Source organism: Martes martes, assembly GCF_963455335.1.
Source record: "Martes martes genome assembly, chromosome: 1".
NCBI lineage: Eukaryota > Metazoa > Chordata > Mammalia > Carnivora > Mustelidae > Martes > Martes martes.
Genome location: NC_137888.1, coordinates 63,898,951 through 63,917,111, shown reverse-complemented (window position 1 = coordinate 63,917,111; position 18,161 = coordinate 63,898,951). Strand labels below are relative to the sequence as shown.

The 18,161-nt window shown below is 40.7% G+C and overlaps 1 pseudogene across 1 annotated transcript; it reads right to left on the bottom strand.

The window, feature by feature from the left end:
• Positions 1 to 601: 601 nt before the first annotated feature.
• Positions 602 to 17,620, bottom strand: LOC308340751 (DNA ligase 3-like; annotated as a pseudogene). The gene is made up of 3 exons: positions 17,499 to 17,620; positions 13,370 to 13,565; positions 602 to 3,089 (listed from the first exon to the last, which is right to left on the bottom strand). The product of its transcript is annotated as a DNA ligase 3-like (transcript).
• Positions 17,621 to 18,161: the final 541 nt, after the last annotated feature.

Here is an 18,161-nt window from a genome sequence, read left to right as displayed (position 1 = left end):
AGAGCATGAAATCAGCCATAATACCTGGCTTGCTAAAATGTAACTAGAGGCCCCTGGAGGGCAGGGAAGGTTTGGGAGAAGGGCGTGAGCCTTTGGAATGCCCAGGTCTGTGTTCCCACTCTGCCCTTGGAATGCCCCAAAGCTTTCTTAGCCCAAACAGCCACCAAGAGATGTACATGTTGTCCCTCAGGCTATGTTTAGTAGAACATGCAGATTAGCTTATCATATCTTTCCCTTAAATAGACCCTCCTAGTTTCAGTAAGACCCCTTGTCACACATCACGAGCTTGAGAACAGTGATTAGGATTTTTTATTATCTTGAAGGACCAATAAAAGCAGGAGCAAAGAAGAGCAAAGGGTCCTCGCCTTTGAGTGTTGACCCCCTTGCCTTCTCCTCTCTTTCACAGCAAAGTTTGGAGTAATCTTTCATCAGTCAGTACAGGGATTTCTGACCATTCCTGGCACATCCCCCCATCCCTAACCCTTTGAGGAAGAAGGAGGCCCACAGTACTAACAGGGAGCTACCAGCCTCTGCTTCCAGATACATGCCCAAACCTACTCTGGGGAGATCTGCTAGAGTTCTTGTCCCTGATCCCCTGTACCTACGTGGCTGAGGCAATGTCAAATTCCTGCAGCAGGTCCTGATTGAATGCCACAAAGGAGCATCTGAGGCAGCTGAAGTCTGGTGTGGAGGGTGGCAAGTAGAGCTGCACCCCAGTGAAGATGTCCAGTAGCACTTTTGCTTGGCCCTGGGGTCTCATCGGGAGCCTTCTTCTCTCCCACTTTCACGAGGAAGGTTTTGCTGTCAGCTTGTTGCTGCTACTCAGTCTCCCTCCTGCCTTCTAGGCACTGGTGGAGGGCTGCTTTGGGGACCCTTGCAAGATCCAGCAGACTCCAAGGTACCCTTATTCACTTCACTGCTTCCCCATGTAGTGGCGTTCCCCTCCTTTCCAGCTGCCACAGTGAATCCAGCCCTCTCCTTGGACAGCGGCTATAGTTCCTTGAGTTGGGGCAGGTTAGTTAGTGGCAGACTTCCAATCCCTTCACCTGGGTACTATGAGGAAATCAGATGGAGATCCCATCAGCTCTGTGAGCCTCAGATTTGGAGGATTTAGTCCCTGTGATCTTCCACATGGCAGCTTTCTTTGAGTCTGGGACAATAAGTCAGGGTAGTAGATCTTGTTAATTTTCAGCCAGTTAGGTATCTTTCTGGGATCCTTGCTGATCTTCACCACATTCAGTTCCTTCTCCAAGGGGCAAGTGTCATGTCATCATGGCCTCCTGCACACTTGGTGACCGTGCATCACTTCTGGCCACTTGGGTCATAGCAGCCCATGAGGAAGATGGACATCATGCCGCCTTTACTTCCCATGTCCATAGAAGGCCCCAAGGCCCCTACATCAGCTGTGTCAGCCATGGCCCACTCATTTAAATAGTCTTTTTTCACTTTCATCCAGTGCTGCTTTCCAGACTCATAGGTACCCTTCACATCCTTCAGCTCTAGCCCTTCCGACCATCCTCAGGTTACCAAGTTTATCATGTCAACCAAGTCTGAAGTTTTAGTGACTTGCTTCATTTCTGAGAACATGATCAGTTGGGAATTTCAACCCTGTTATCATGAAGAAACTTTGCTGCTCACACGGAGTGCTGACATTGAAGTAGATACAATCAAAAAAGAGGCAGACATTAGCATCCTGGAAGGCAGCTTTCTGATGTACTCCCCAAGTCCCAAAGGGCAGTGGTTTGGCTGTCTTAGTGTCATTCAGGAATACCTTAGAGTCCAATATCATGCTGTGGCCCCCACAGAAAGGCTGGAGGATGTAGTCCTTAAGGTGGGCCACCTTAGGAAGCAGGATGGGTTTGAGTGTGTGGCTGAAGTAGCTGAAGTGGTTCCTGTTCTTATGCACCTAAACTTGCTCCCCACTTTACTTGATCTCAGAGAGCAAGCTATTAGGACACTTCTTCATTGCATGTTTGTTGGACTTGTAGGCCACGGCCAGCATGGGCTGTACTGGCATCATCAGTGAAGCCTAGATGCTTAGAGCTCATCTCTGACCTAGCTCCTCTGCTCCTCCTCCACCTCCTGCTCATTGCAGAGGACCCCCTCCACCAGGTCCTGCAGGTTTCACAAGGCTTTGAAGGCTTTATAGGCATTGGGACTAAGGGCATCTAACATATGTTTTGCACCTGAGTTCATCTTCAGATCATATTTGACCAACCTGATGATGTACTTAAGGTCATTGCCTGGACACCTGGAGGCGATGTCCTGCAGGGTCTGTTGCTGCTCATCCTCCTTGGTGAGCTTGGAGAGTTGAAGGAGGAATTCACTTCTTGGGTGGTAAGGAGGTTCTTGGCAACTGAGTGGAAAGACTTTCTCTGCTCAGAAAAAACTCTATCTCTGACACTTCACCATGCTCTAGGTCTCATGCCTTATCATCTGGGTTGCAGTTAAGGATGTGACTGAAAAAATTCACAATCTACTTATTACTCAAGTTGTAAACATTTTTAATAATACCAGGTGGCTGCAGCTTCACTGTTAGATACACATCACTGTGGAAACTATCTCTTGCTGATCTTTTCCAAAGGAAGTCCTGGATGATCTGGGTCTTTGTGTCGTAGCCAGGATTTTCAGCCACCATGGCACATAACTTCCAAAGCTCACATAGCGAACAATACTTATGCTTGGGGACACATTTGGAGGGGATAGACTTGCCTTAAGTGTCCGGCTTGAGCAGGCTTCCCCAAAGTTGTTGGGCTTGACTGAAAAGCCAGAAAATTTCTGGGGATTGGTGTTGGTGACAAATGAAACATCTTTCACTAGAGATGTCACCTGGCCAGTGGCTATTAGCTTAGCTTGGACAATGGCTTTCTTCTTTAGTGTGCTTGTTGCCTTAGAAGACAGATCTGCAATGTGCTGGCTTATCTGTTCCTTCTCATTATCTTCTAGCTCTTCCCAGCTTCCAGCTCTATGTGGTCCTCAATATTTTTTGTGGTGGCCTGGGCCCACTCCAGTTTCTCAAACATGCATTTAATATGATACCACTCTCTCATATCACCCCTGGACCCTGAGAAGGGATGGGCACCACTTTGCTGATGGGTGTATACTCTTCACAATCTTTTCATTGCCTTTTTTTTTTTTTTTTTTTTGGCAACTAGCCATGCCACGCTAGGCACAGTCCACATAGAACTATTGCTTTGCTGTCTCACAGGGGCCACTGCAGAATTCCACCTGTGACCCGGCAAGAAAACAAGGCAAGTGAAGTATGGTCTTAGATTACTTTTCTGGAGGACAGAACAGGCTTTTTTTTCTGGAGGAGGTAGTTCCCATGAAGCAGATCTGTTTCTGACCAATGGTTGAATCGTTTTATGTCAGGCCAATGATGCTGTTCTTGGAATGGGCACAGTTCTTTTTAGCTGAGTGTGTAGAGGGTTGGTGGGAAGAGGCTCTTGAAAGTCAAAGTTATACAACTCATGGAATGACTGGGAAAATCAAAATGATGTACATGGATGAGCTGATGGGGGAGACTCGGAACTCCTTGCCTTCTCCCTTCTGGTGTACACCACAGGCCCAGACCAGGCACCCTTAGGCTGTGCGTGCCATGTTGGTTTGTCTACAGTCATATGATTTTGATAATGGGGTTAAGGCAATTCAAAGAGGAAAAGACAATTTTTCATGAAATGGTGCTGGATAGAAAAATGAAAAAAAAAAAAAAGAGAGAAAGGGCGATAGAGAAAATGACTCTTACCTCACATTAAATGTATTAATGTGGATCACAGATCTAAATGTAAGAGCTAAATGACATTGAGTTTGGTAAGATTCTTAAGTGAGAGATGAAAAGCATGTGCCATAAAAATAATCCATTTTCATCAAAATGAAATAATGCTTTTCAAGGGAAATTTAAGAAGTCAAAAAGAACAACCATAGACTGTGAAAACATATTTACAAAACATATCTAAAATGGACTTGTGTATAGAATACATAAAGAACACTTACAATGCAGTAATAGTAAGAGAAATAATAAAATGGGCAAAATATTTTCATAGACACTTACCAAAAGAAAATATTTAGATAGAAAAGAAGTACACGAGAAGATGCTTAACATCATTAGGGCAATGCAAATTAAAATCACAATGAGATAACTCTACGTACCCTCTAAAACAGATAAATTTGGAAAGGTTATTGCTACCAAGGAATCACAGCAACAGGAATTCTCATGTAGCACTTGTAGAAGTGTTAAATGGGTACTATTTTGGAAAACAGTTTGGCATTTTCATAAAAATTTAAACATAGATTTTCCGTATGAAATAGCCATTCCGTTTGAAGGCATTTAACTAAGAGAAATAGCCAATACACCCATCTTTCTAGTTACTTTATTTGTAATAGAACCTGAAGGCAATGCAAAATCCTTCAACATTGAATGGATTAACAAATTTACATAATCTGTACAATAGTATTCAGCAATAAGAAGAACAAATTACTGTCACATGTCTCAAAATAGATGAATTCCAAAAGAAGTATGCTTAGTGAAAGAAACCAGACCAAAAACCAAAAACCAAAAACAAAAAACCACATACTCTGTTTTTCTGTTTTAATTTATATAAAATTCTAGAAATGAATAATCTTATTGAAGGGATACATGCCAGTGACTGACTGGAGGTTATGCAGGAGGAAGAAAGAATAATGGATGTGTTAGAAAAGAGCATGAAGAACCCCTTAGGGTCACAGACATGTTCACCATCTTAATTATGCTGACTGTTTCACAGGTGTATAAGTATGTCAAAACTTATACAAATTGTAAACTTAAGATCTGTCCAATATATTTTGTGTCAAGCATATCTCAAGAAAGCTGTAAAATACAATAGCCAAGTAAACCCGAAACAAATAGTTCAAAAGAAAGAAGTAAGAGTAGGGATTTTCAAAATAGAAAATATTACCAAGAAAAACAATACCAAAAATACACAAGAATTAATCAACCAAAGTCGAAGACTGGTTATTAAAAAATGACAAGTGAAGGGCACCTGGGTGGCTCAGATGATTAAATGTCTGCCTTTCCCTCAGGTCATGATATCTGGGTGCAGGGATCGAGCCCCACGTTGAGCCTCACATTGGGCTCCTGGTTTAGTGGGGAGTCTGCTTCTCCCTCTGCCTCTCCCCGCTGCTCATTCTCTCTCTGTCTCTCTCTCCCTTTAACTGTCTCTCAAGTGAATAAATAAAATCTTTAAAAAAATACAAGTGAAAGAGCCATCTGGCAATATAATTAGAGGGATAAAATAAACTACTAATAATATGTATTAGGAATTAAGAGTATAACAAGGTATATAGAGAGGTTTAAAATCAGAAGAAATAATATCAACTTTTCAATACTAATGTTTAAAACATAGATGATATGGACAATTCCCAGAGGAGTAAATTGTACTAATTTAAAAAGTAATTGAAACTGAAATAAACTTATAATTATTATTCATCTGTAAAAATATATTAACAATTTAGCCCCAGACTAACACAATTTTACAAGTGTTTACCAAACTTTTAGTGAAATTGTTACCTAATTTATATTCACTTTTACACAAAAAAGGTTAAATAGGAAACATTTTCCAATGCATTTTGGAGGCTGCAGAAATGGTATCAAAACTGGATAAAGAGACTGGCAAATAGTGTTGTTCTCAGATATGCAAGGAGAGTTTCATGTTATAAAACACTGATTAAAAGAGGAAAAATATTATTTTATCTGTACATTCAGGGAAAAGCATTCAGCTTCATTTAACACTCATTCGTAATAGAAGACTTCTTCACCTTCATAAAGTGTCTCTGTCAAAAACCTATAGGAAATATGCACAACTGAGTACAGAAGCATTCTTTATAAAGTCAAAAAGAATTTAAAGATATCTGATAGTACTCCTCTTATTCAACACAGTATTGCAAGTCTAGTCTTTGTAATGGGACAAGAAATAACACATAAGAATAGTAAGGTTTTGAAAGGAATAACTGCTTTCTTATAATTCAGAGACAATGTAACTAAGTACATTGACAATCCAAGTTTAATTCCAATCTATTAGAATAAATCAGAGAATTAAGTAAAATTGTTGGAAATTAATCATTCGACAGTAGTATTTCTATATGTCAGTCTCTTAGTTTGAGTTTCCCCTGAAAGCAGAAACTAAAACAAGAATTTGGGTGCAGCTAGTTAATTTTTGATGAACTCGAGGAGCAGTAGTTAGAAAGCAGGAGAGTGAACGAGGAGAGGAACAAAAGTCAATACACTGGTGAATTATGAAGTCACTGCTATAGATGGTGGGTGTTTAATTTCACTGTGACATCTGAGAAGCACACAAAATTTCAAATTATTAGTTGAAAGGACAGGATTCTGGGTCATTTATCCATGGCTCCTGTGCCCCCTTGGTTGGAATTTGTTCTTGATGGCATTAACTTCCCCAGACTTCTCTGCTGTGTGTGGGTGTGCACCTAGAGGGCTTCTGTGGATTCAGGGAAGACTCAGGAAGTCTTTCACATGGAATTGTCTGCCACAACTAAGGCTGAAGTCAGAGGTGAGTGGAGAGGATGTGACATAAGACCCCAAAGGCATCTGTGACAACCAAGAAGATAAAAACTTAAAAAAAAAAAAAGACAAACTTTTTTTTTTAAGTTTTAAAAAAAAACTTTAAAAACTTTGCAATCACAATGCCTATTTGTATGTGTCTATCTAAGAGTAAGCCCAATAAAAGATTTGTGAAATCATTGCAGAGAATATGGAGAGGTATCGTCATCATGGATGGGAAGACTCAATATCTATCTCCCTCCCTCTCTCCCTCCCTCCCTCCCTCCCTTCCTTCCTTCCTTCATTATTATTATGTTCAATTAGCCAGTATGTAGTACATCAGTAGTTTTTGATGTAATGTTCAATGACTCATTAGTTGCATGTAACAACCCAGTGGTCATCCCAACATGAGCTCTCCTTATTACCCATCACCCAGGGGCACCTGGGTGGCTCAGTCGGTTAAGCGGCTGCCTTCAGCTCAGGTCAGGATCCCAGGGTCCTGGAATCAAGCCCCGCATCAGGCTCCCTGCTCAGCAGAGAGCCTGCTTCTCCCTCTCCCTCTGTCTGCCACTCTGCCTACTTGTGCTCCCCAACTCTCTCTTTATCAAATAAATAAATAAAGTCTTTAAAAAAAATCACCCGGTTACCCCATCCTCCCACCTCCCCTACTTCTGTAATCCTCAGTTTAGTTCCCCAAATCCAGAGTCTCTCATGGTTTGTCTCCCTCTCTGATTTCTTTCCATTCAGTTTTCCTTCCCTTCCCCTGTGGTCCTCTGTGCTATTCCTTATGTTCCACATTTGGGTGAAATCATATGATAATTGTCTTTCTCTGCTTGATTTATTTCAACAACATAATCCCATAATCTCAACATAATCCCCTCCAGTTCCATCCTGTCTATGCAAATGCTGGGTATTCATCCTTTCTAATAGCTGAGTAATATCCATTGTATATGTGAACCACATCTTCTTTATCCATTCATCGTTGAAGGACATCTAGGCTCAGGAAGACTCAATATCTTAAAAGACGCCATTTAACCTCAGATTTAATAGTAAATCCAAGGCAATTAAAATTTAAAAAGCAACACCACAGTGATCTTTGTGGGACTTGACAAGATATATGTATACAGGGGCAAATGTAAGAATTGAATTAGCCAAGATAATTGAATGAGAATCAAGAAGGAGAACTTGCCCTCTACCAGATTTTAAAACTTATTACAAAGCTGGAGGAAACATTTAAAAAGTGTTACTGATGCAGGAAGAGCTGAAACAAATAGTTTATGATCCAACTGGGAGATTTACTTGCAATCCACTTAATTGATAAAGCATTAGTGTTTATATATATAAAGAGCAATGTTAAGTAAGTAAAAAGACAATCCAACGGCAAGATGGGTAAGTGACATGAACCAGAAATTCACTGAATAGGAATCCCAAATATACAATAAAATATGAAACCAAATCACTAGTAATCAGGGAAATGAAAATTAAAACAGTAATTATATATAATTTCACCTTTATCAGATTGGGGAAAAATTCCTAGAATAACAACTATTAATAAGAAAATGTAAAAGGGAATGTTCATGCATTCCTTCAAGTGAGTTGCTTCAAGTGAATATTGGTGCAAAGTCTTTGTGGATCAATTTTTTTAGTATCAAAGGTAGCTGATGCTGAATTTATCCACTGAAATGTATCTCAGTTGTGTTCATTGCTCTAGCTCTGGTGTATCAGTACCTGATGTATATTAGGTTCTAAGTGACTACCTATCTTAAAATCAGTAACCTCTTTAAAGTTAGCTTTTGCCATATAACCAACCATCTCCAAATTTAGTGGTTTAAAACAACTTACAGCTCACAAGTCTGTGGGCCATCAGCTTGGGTTCGGAAAGTTCATCTCTGCTTACTTATAATGCCATCTAGGCTTGCTAATGATTTTAGGTCTTGACTAAGATATGGGAGCCTTCTCTCCTCAGGCTTTTTATCACTCTACACGTTAGCCTGGACTTTTTCACATGTTGGCAAAAGAGCTTCCATAATCAAAAGAAGGCAACTGGCAATGTACAAGCAGATTTTAATCCTCTCCTTTTATCACATTTGCTATTATCTATTGAGAAAAGTGGAGGATATGAGATTTTCTTTTCCTTGCAAGTTAATAAATTAGGCTGCTATAGTTTTCTGGGAGCCAGTAAGAAGATACCAGTCTCTCGGACCAGATCCAAAGGGTCCAGTTACAGCATAGTAAATAGAATGGGCATCATTTTTACAATAGTTTTTTTTTGCCTCTCAAGTCATATGAGAGTGACAGAGGGGTGGATGCTTCAAGTGTGGTGAGTTTCAATCAGAGCTGAGGAACCCTGAGCTTACAGAACCTAAATCTTTTGTGACCTGTTAGCAAATCCGCCTTTGCCCCGGAGGAAGACATCATCTTTTTGAAGTGGGATGATACATGATGTAGGATGTTAAACAAATCTGTCTTTGCAGGGAGACAGTCTCTTTATCCTCAAGGCTATTTGCTATGCTAACATCCTTGAAAAAATAGGCTGGAACAAAAGACCAATTAGTGCCTTGTTTATTAGAGGTATAGAAATGTGAGAGAGCCATAGAGAATTACCTTCTAACAACATCCTCTTGGCTGAAGAGTTACATGGACAAGCCTAGAGTCAGTAATGGGAAGAGATAATACAGGGGCATGGATAGAGGGAGGCATGATTTATTAATTAGTATAACAACCAATCACATCCTTCAATCCAGCAGTGCACATCCAGGTATAAGGTGTTCTCACACATATCTACAAGGTGACATGCACATCTATCACAATATTTTTTTTGTACAAGTGAAATATTGGATACTATGTAAAAGTTCATCATAAGGGGAATGGATGTATACATTGCGAATATTCATATGAGTAAATGACAATATGAAAATAATAATAAAAGGTAACTTTTATTGAGTGTTAACTACATGCATGGCATTGTTATAAATAAATTTATATGTATAATGCCAGCTCACAGAAATAGAATGGGTATCATAAGCAGGCATTTTAACCAAGATTAGAGATCTAGAGAGAGAGTGGTTTGAAATAGGCTCTATCAAAATGGATATTTAGAACAAAAAATTGAATGAAGAAATAAATTGTGGTGGAGACAGAATAAATCCATTTACATAAAATCAAAGGATGTACAAAACAATACTATTCATTCATTTTTTCTCTTCTGTGTCTTTAGTTCTCTCTCTCTCTCTTTTTTTCTTTAGTATCTATCTATGTGAAAGTTCCAAAGTTATTCTGAGCTTTGCTTTCCTTCTCTATGGATCTATCATCTCATTCCACCATTAAGAATATGTATTTTATTTGAAGCTGGGGGTCTCATGCTGGAGCCAAGCCAAGACTGGCAAAGGAGAATGCTTTGCCGAGCCTGCAGGTGGTTCTTCTACAGAGTTCTTCTGGGCAAAAGAATAACACATACCTCTTGCTGCCATTCTTAACTTAAACATTTATTTTTTTTTATTTTTTTTTTTTAATTTTTTTATTTTAATAAACATATAATGTATTTTTATCCCCAGGGGTACAGGTCTGTGAATCATCTGGTTTACACATTTCACAGCACTCATCATAGCCCATACCCTCCCCAATGTCCATTTCCCCACCACCCTCTCCCGTCCCCCTTCCCCCCCGCAACCCTCAGTCTGTTTCTTGAGATTGAGTCTTTTATGGTTTGTCTCCCTCCCAATCCCATCTTTTCATTTTTTCTTTTCCTACCTCCCCCCAAACCCCCCCACCTTGCATCTCCCCTTCCTCATATCAAAGAGATCATATGATAGTTATATTTCTCCGATTGACTTATTTCGCTAAGCATGATACCCTCTAGTTCCATCCACGTCGTCGCAAATGGCAAGATTTCATGTCTTTTGATGGCTGCATAGTATTCCATTGTGTATATATACCACTTCTTCTTTATCCATTCATCTGTTGATGGACATCTAGGCGCTTTCCACAGTTTGGCTATTGTGGACATTGCTGCTATAAACATTCGGGTGCACGTGCCCCTTCGGAGCACCACGTTTGTATCTTTAGGATATATACCCAGTAGTGCAATTGCTGGGTCGTAGGGTAGCTCTATTTTCAGTTTTTTGAGGAACCTCCACACTGTTTTCCAGAGTGGTTGCACCAGCTTGCATTCCCACCAGCAGTGTAGGAGGGTTCCCCTCTCTCCGCATCCTCGCCAGCATCTGTCATTTCTTGACTTGTTAATTTTAGCCATTCTGACTGGTGTGAGGTGGTATCTCATTGTGGTTTTGATTTGTATGTCCCTGATGCCGAGTGATGTGGAGCATTTTTTCATGTGTCTGTTGGCCATCTGGATGTCTTCCTTGCAGAAATGTCTGTTCATGTCCTCTGCCCATTTCTTGACTGGATTATTTGTTCTCTGGGTATTGAGTTTGATAAGCTCTTTATAGATTTTGGATACGAGCCCTTTATCTGATATGTCGTTTGCAAATATCTTCTCCCATTCTGTCAGTTGTCTTTTGGTTTTGTTTACTGTTTCCTTTGCTGTGCAAAAGCTTTTGATCTTGATGAAATCCCAATAGTTCATTTTTGCCCTTGCTTCTGTTGCCTTTGGCGATGTTCCTAGGAAGAAGTTGCTGCGGTTGAGGTCAAAGAGGTTGCTGCCTGCATTGTCCTCAAGGATTTTGATAGATTCCTTTCGCACATTGAGGTCCTTCATCCACTTTGAGTCTATTTTCGTGTGTGGTGTAAGGAAATAGTCCAATTTCATTTTTCTGCATGTGGCTGTCCAATTTTCCCAGCACCATTTGTTGAAGAGGCTGTCTTTTTTCCATTGGATATTCTTTCCTGCTTTGTCGAAGATTAGTTGACCATAGAGTTGAGGGTCTATTTCTGGGCTCTCTATTCTGTTCCATTGATCTATATGTCTGTTTTTGTGCCAGTACCATACTGTCTTGATGATGACAGCTTTGTAATAGAGCTTGAAGTCTGGAATTGTGATGCCACCGACTTTAGCTTTCTTTTTCAATATTCCTTTGGCTATTCGAGGTCTTTTCTGGTTTAAACATTTATTTTTGATACAAACATAATACATGTTCTTTTCACCTTTGTCCTTTGACATTTTCTGTTATTTACGTTTATATTCACCATACTTTTAGATTTTTCCAGCTCTCTGTGAAAATCACTGCACATTCTTTATCATATCCTCTGATATTTTTACCAACATTCTATCAAAGATTCTTAGAGAAATCTTGTGCTTAAACATATTAATGTCCTAAAATTTCCAAAGAAATTCAGCAAATATTTGTTGAGCCACTTGGATATTTTTTGCCATAGGTAACCCACAGTCTAGTGGGAGAGAAAGACCCATAAACATATTAACCAAACCGTGGTACAATATGTGCTTAGACAAATGTGTTTATAAACCACTTTGGGCTCACAGATAAGGGAGTGATTAATTCTACCTTCAAGTCTGAGGGAAAGCCGTAGGAATTAAATGACATCAAGTTGAAACGACGGATAAGTAAGGGATTCCATGAGAGAAAAAGTGAGCAGGGGTATTGTGAGAACGGTAAAGAGCATATACAAATGGCTTCATGAAGCAGGAAGGGATGTGGAGGATAGAGGGTATTGTTGGTGAAATGTAAGTTATATTAAAAGACAAAATTAGAGAGCCTGAGGGGCTTGGGGGTGGAGGGACACTTTGGGGTCTGGCTGCAATAGGGGCTCTTAAAAGATTTAGGGCAGGGAAGTGTCATGGCCAGGTTTTAGCTTTCAAAATTTTTGTACAAATAGAATATAGGGTGCAGGAAAGTAGTAGCCTTGTTTGCTTTATTCTTATATGCACAGTCTCCAAAATAATCAAAACATATAGTAGGTGCCTAGTGATATTTGTTAAATAAATGAGCAGCAGCTAAAAGCGGAGGCAGATATTTCAGATTAGATGATATACGGTGGTCCAGGAAAGTAAGGATCAGGACCTTTATTAACATGCTTTGTTTCAGTGAAATGTTTAATCCCCCTCAAATTAGGGAGCCCATATAATTTATTGTCCAAATTGGAAAACTTTTGAAAAAACTAGATGGTGCATTTAAAAGTATTCTAGAGATAACAGGTGAGAACTGGACAATGCGCTGGGCATATTTCAAGTTCCTAGCATATCAGGATCTCAGCCTGAGGTCAGTGGTCTGGGTGGGGGTGGGAGAGGGTATAGCTCTAAATAGGTGGGGGCTGGGAAAGGACCTGGCCCCATGTTGATGTGCTTGTCCTTGTGGGGATGTGTATTTGGTCTGGTCGGTTTTGTAGTTATTATCTACTCTTCGAGTTTTTAAAGGTTTGTGAAATATAACACCTTGAGATCATTTGGGGGCAAGTAGGTCAGATAACAAAGATAACACGCAATGGGTGGGACAGAGTTTCCCCTGAAGGGGAGAATCTTCTCATTGAGAGGTCAGTCCTGGGGCAAGAAGTGAGCACACAGAAGGAGGGCCTCGGATTGACATTGGTGGAAGCCATTTCCACATTTCTTGCAGTCTTATGCTAGGGCACTGAGATGCCTGTGGCTCTTTTGACCAGGGTGAGGGGGGTGCATCGGCTTCTCCTACGAGGAGGCAGATGAGGAGCAAGTCAGAGCTATGGGAACTGTTAAAAAAAACCTTAAGGGTAGGCATAGGTCTGTGTACTCAGAGTATACATACAGCTAGTGCCAGATAGGAGTTATTCTTTATGTTGTGTTTCTCTCATTATCTTCGAACCATCTGTAACATTTTCTTTAAAACTGCAGATTTTCTCTGCTTCTACCATGGGGATGCAGGGGAAAGCTAGGAGTGAAAATACTGAGGGTGCAGGGGTATAGAGCCAACAGCAGCTGCCTGGGGTAAGCCCCTCTGAGGAGGAAGGGGGTAACTGCTGCAGGATGAGCGGAGCTGGGGGATGAGAGGAGCAGTGAACAGAGCCAGACATCTGGCAGGCGTGGCGAGCAGCAAATGGGCCAAATTTGTCACATTCCCCAAAAACATTTTGGAAAGGAAACCTGGTAAAAGGCAAAGCTTTGCAAAGTCAAGAGGACTGAGAGTGTAACTGCATATTGGGTTTTACAGCCTGAGGCTGGGGAGGTGAAGATATTTGGGTTGAAAAAAAAATGTGGTTTGTTTGTTTATTGATGAGAATTTTCTAATTTCCAGAAGCAGAAAAGGTTTTCTTCACTCTTGCCTTATCTTCTTCCTGGGGCCCATATGGCCAACAACAACCCCCCCCCCCGCAAAAAGTCATACTTTCATTTTTTTGTTTCTATTTCTCCTTCTCCATTTTTTTTTCTCTTTATGCTTTCCCCATCACCATTCACCAGGTTTTTTTTTTTTTCTTTTTTTTTTTCTGTATCCCTGTTTGCAGTGTCCACCTACTGACACTGATGGTACTTCTGAACTGAGGTCAAGAAAGAAACATTCTGGGCTTAGCATACTTCAGCCACGTGGTTTTCCTGCTTCTTGCCATTGCTTTTGTTGGTTTTGTCACTTTACCGGTTTGTGTGTGGCTAGTGTGATATGTTCTCACAGCCCTCCTCTTGTTTTGTTCTTCTTGCTTGAGCCGCTAGAACATCTTACAGAGCTCACACTCCTCCTTACCCCAAGTCTGCACGAGTCCCTTCCCAGCAGAAGTCAGGAACTCACTCAAGCCCTCATTTATGCACAGAGACGCAGACACATCATTTATTTCTCTGACCACCCTTAATGAGCAGAAGTAAAATGTTACTATTATTATCATTTTGCCAATAGAGAAACTTAAGTCCAGAAAGGTCTTTATGAAAGCCAGCTAGCCATTATGATAGAATCCCATACATTAAGTACAGAAAAAATCTATTTAGAGCTGTTAAAGATCACTGAAGCTGGTACCTCTCGGTGGCATCCAAAGCAATTTTAAGAGAGGGCACTTACCAAATCAACCCACGAAAGAATGTGGAGTAGGAGTCCATGATGACCACAGCCCACGTAGGCAGTGCTGTTCTTCTAACCTCTCCTGACAGCCTGGACACACACAGCAGCACTGTTGCTATCATTAAGAGCCACCATGATGGCAGGTTCTACTGCCTATTTAACCAGCTGCCAAGTTAAACAGTGAGGTTTGGTAAATGATTAGAACAGATACAATTTAAAAGCAAGAAAACGGAAATATGTGCGATTTGCACTGGTTTTAAACAGCATTAGCTTAATTTGTGAGAAATGTAAATATGACCCTTTGGAAATGTCAGGTGCCCACATTAGTGACTCTCACATTTGTGTAAGACAGAACACACAGTAGCCTGGTGCCCATATTTCACAATTTAAGAGCCATAGTCATGGTCCTTTAACAACTCTGCAGCACTTTTACAAATGTCTCATTAACAATGTTTCCATATCATAAAGCCAGATGGGAGAGGCCATCTTTTATTTATCAGTCTCAAAATAAAATGTTATCATCTCTGGGATTTGAAAAGGATTTTGGTGGCTTCAATTCTCTTCCTCATCTTCTCATCCCCACAACTCCCACCCCCAGCCAAATTTTGTTGGTCTGAATTGCTCTGCTCCAATGGGAAAGCCAGCTAATTAAGCTGATATCTGTTATTCATGCTGGTTCTATCAGCCATCCAGCTAATATAAGCCATTGGTTTCCACACTTGACTGAGCCTGAAGTTTATCCAGGGATCTTGTTTAAAATACAGATTCTTGGGCTCCAAATCTACAAAGTATGATTTCAAGAGTGTGCCATGGAAGTCTGTATTTTAGGAAGTTCTCCAGTGATTACTATGTATCCCTGTGTTTGGGAACTATTGAAATTCAAAACTTCTCAATCTGACCAGTGTCCAAACTGGGATGTAGAGGGTGTCCCTATTGAGAACTTTGAGGTTGCCAGCAGGTCAAAGAATGACAAAGGGTCATGGCAGAAGCACACATCTCCTTCTATAGATGCTAGGGAAATTTCAAGATCTTACGGGGACCATTGGGTAGAGTTGTAGATATAGAGAAGAATAGGTTTGTTCTGGAATCTCTCTGGGGTGTGTGTGTGTGTGTGTGAGAGAGAGAGAGAGAGAGAAAGAGAGAGAGAGAGAGAGAACTGGCTTCATTGAACCAGGGGACACTATAAGGTGTGGTCAGGGACTGGCAAATATTCCAGGCTGGTGAAAGCAATATAAGGTGTGTTTAGGGCTATATGCTTTAAGATAGTGTTAGAAAATATGTTGGTGCTATATTGAATGCCTGCTGAGTAACATGATCTTTCTGTTTTGAACAAGTAAACATTCACATATGCATAAAATATTATTCTTTATAGTGCAATTAGTGGGGAATTTTCAAGCAAAGGCATGACATCATCAGGTATATCCTTTAGAATGATATTCTGATAAAAATGACTGGGATAGAATCAATTGGAATGGGAAAAATTAGAAGTGGGATCAGTTTGGAGCCAGTATCATGGTAAAAAAGTGAAACTCAAGCAATGACCGTGAGAATATAGAATCAGGAATCGATTTCAAAGTCATTTCTTAGGTAGGACTCATAGAGAGACTGGTCAGAGAGAAGGAGGAATTAAAGATGACTCAGATGTTGATGTTTTACTTGAGTGGCTGGGGAAGTGATCATGCTTGAGAGACAGGTAACACAGTGAAAAGAGTAGGCTTTTCCTTCCTAAACTTGAATGTGTGTAGGACATGGAATTGGGCCTGTTCCATGGGCAGTTCAACAGGGTGATTGGGACTGGAGTCCAGAAGGAAGTGGAAATGAAAGATTCAGGTTGGTGACTGGGGGGTAATTGGACCATGGGAGAATGGATAAGATGTGTCAGAGGGAGCATTTCAAGGATGGAAAGAGTGGCACACAGAAAAAGGGGGAAGTATAGGTCAAGGGGCCATCAAAAAGAAAGATAATTCTATGGGGCGCCTGGGTGGCTCAGTGGGTTAAAGCCTCTGCTTTCGGCTCAGGTCGTGATCCCAGGGTCCTGGGATCGAGCCCCGCATCAGGCTCTCTGCTCCGCAGGGAGCCTGCTTCCTCCTCTCTCTGCCTGCCTCTCTGCCTACTTGTGATCTCTGTCTGTCGAATAAATAAATAAAATCTTTAAAAAAAAAAAAAAAAAAAGAAAGATAATTCTAAGGAAATTCCAGAATGCCCCATTCTTGGTGGAGTAGTGGTTGGTGGTTCCTGTAATGCTGACATGGGATTTGGATGTAGTGGTGTTGAGATGAAGAAGGGAGTTGTGGGAGTGCTCAGATGAGGATTTCTCTCATACTAGCTTTAAGCCATGGGAGATGCCAAGCTAGGGCAGTGGACAAAGCCAAAAGCTGAGTAGGAAACCTAGGTCCAATACCAACAAGAGGACTCTAACCAATTGTGAAAACCTTGGTGCCAGAGTACAGAGTCTGAACCCAAGGGCCAGAAGACTGAGAACTAGCAGTGGACCTGGAATTCACTAGGTTTAAAGACATCTGAGTAAACACTGTCCTGTGGCTTTCTTTATATGGGCTTGCTGCAACATGCTGTATGGGCAAACTATTCAAATGCAAAGTCAAGGGATAGATGATAAAAAATAGGAAATGTTTTAAAGACTTCTTTATATTAATTTCTGAAACCTTATTACTGTGCTTGGCACATAGTAGGTTATCAATAAAGATCTGATGAAGGAATTGGTAAATGAATTAAAGAAGCAGATGACTTCTGGGAGTAAACTAAATTCCTAGGAATCCTAGAGATGGGGCTCAGCTTATAACAGTTCTATTGATGAAGTCTGGGGATACAAAACCTTTTGGCAGAAATGTCAAAGGGAAGTGCATTCACCAGAGAAAACATCCAGGTCACTTTGCTATCCTTTATAGAAAGGGACACTTCCCATCCTAATCCCCCCTCCCCAAGGAGCAGAAGAGATAGTCCTCTGTTTTCCTTATGAGATTGGCGAACTGATAAAGAATAATGAACCCTATCAGAATCCATAATTATCTCACACGATTTTAGTTTTATAAACTTGTAGTGCTATAATTTTCTGTCTTTTCTTTGAACCATTGTTTTGAAAGACTGCAGTGTGTTCCTTATTTTCCCCTGCACCAGGACTGCCGTCATCCGGCATATCGCATCCACTATATCATATTAATGGCTGCCAGCTCAACAATTTGATACTCAATCCCATATATCAACCGCTGATATAATCCATTGCCATACAGTATATTTCATTTGCATTTATCTTTTCCATATACAGCACTCTCTTTTATCACTCTTTCAGCAGTCCCTCTTCTACCCCCACCCCTGTTTATTCTTGCTGGCACACATCTATACATCCTTCCTGGCTGTGTTATTAATAATCCCTACAAAGACCTTTCTCCCCCTTCTACCTTTTCCCCTCTCAGTAACTGACAGCTCCTTACATTTTGGCCTTTTAATGTGGTAGAATCAGGCCTGAATGAGGATGTTTCTTTGTTATTTTCACAGACATTAGCATAGCTGCCTGAGCTGGGACTCAGGCACTTTCTCTAGATATGATTTATGACATCAATCCAATTTATGGCCATTTAAAGGAATGCTGAACTGGCTGTAAATCAGCAAAAGCACATAAAATACTCATGAGAACTGCTGGAATCCATCTGCATCAGCCTCCATCACCTGTAACAGCA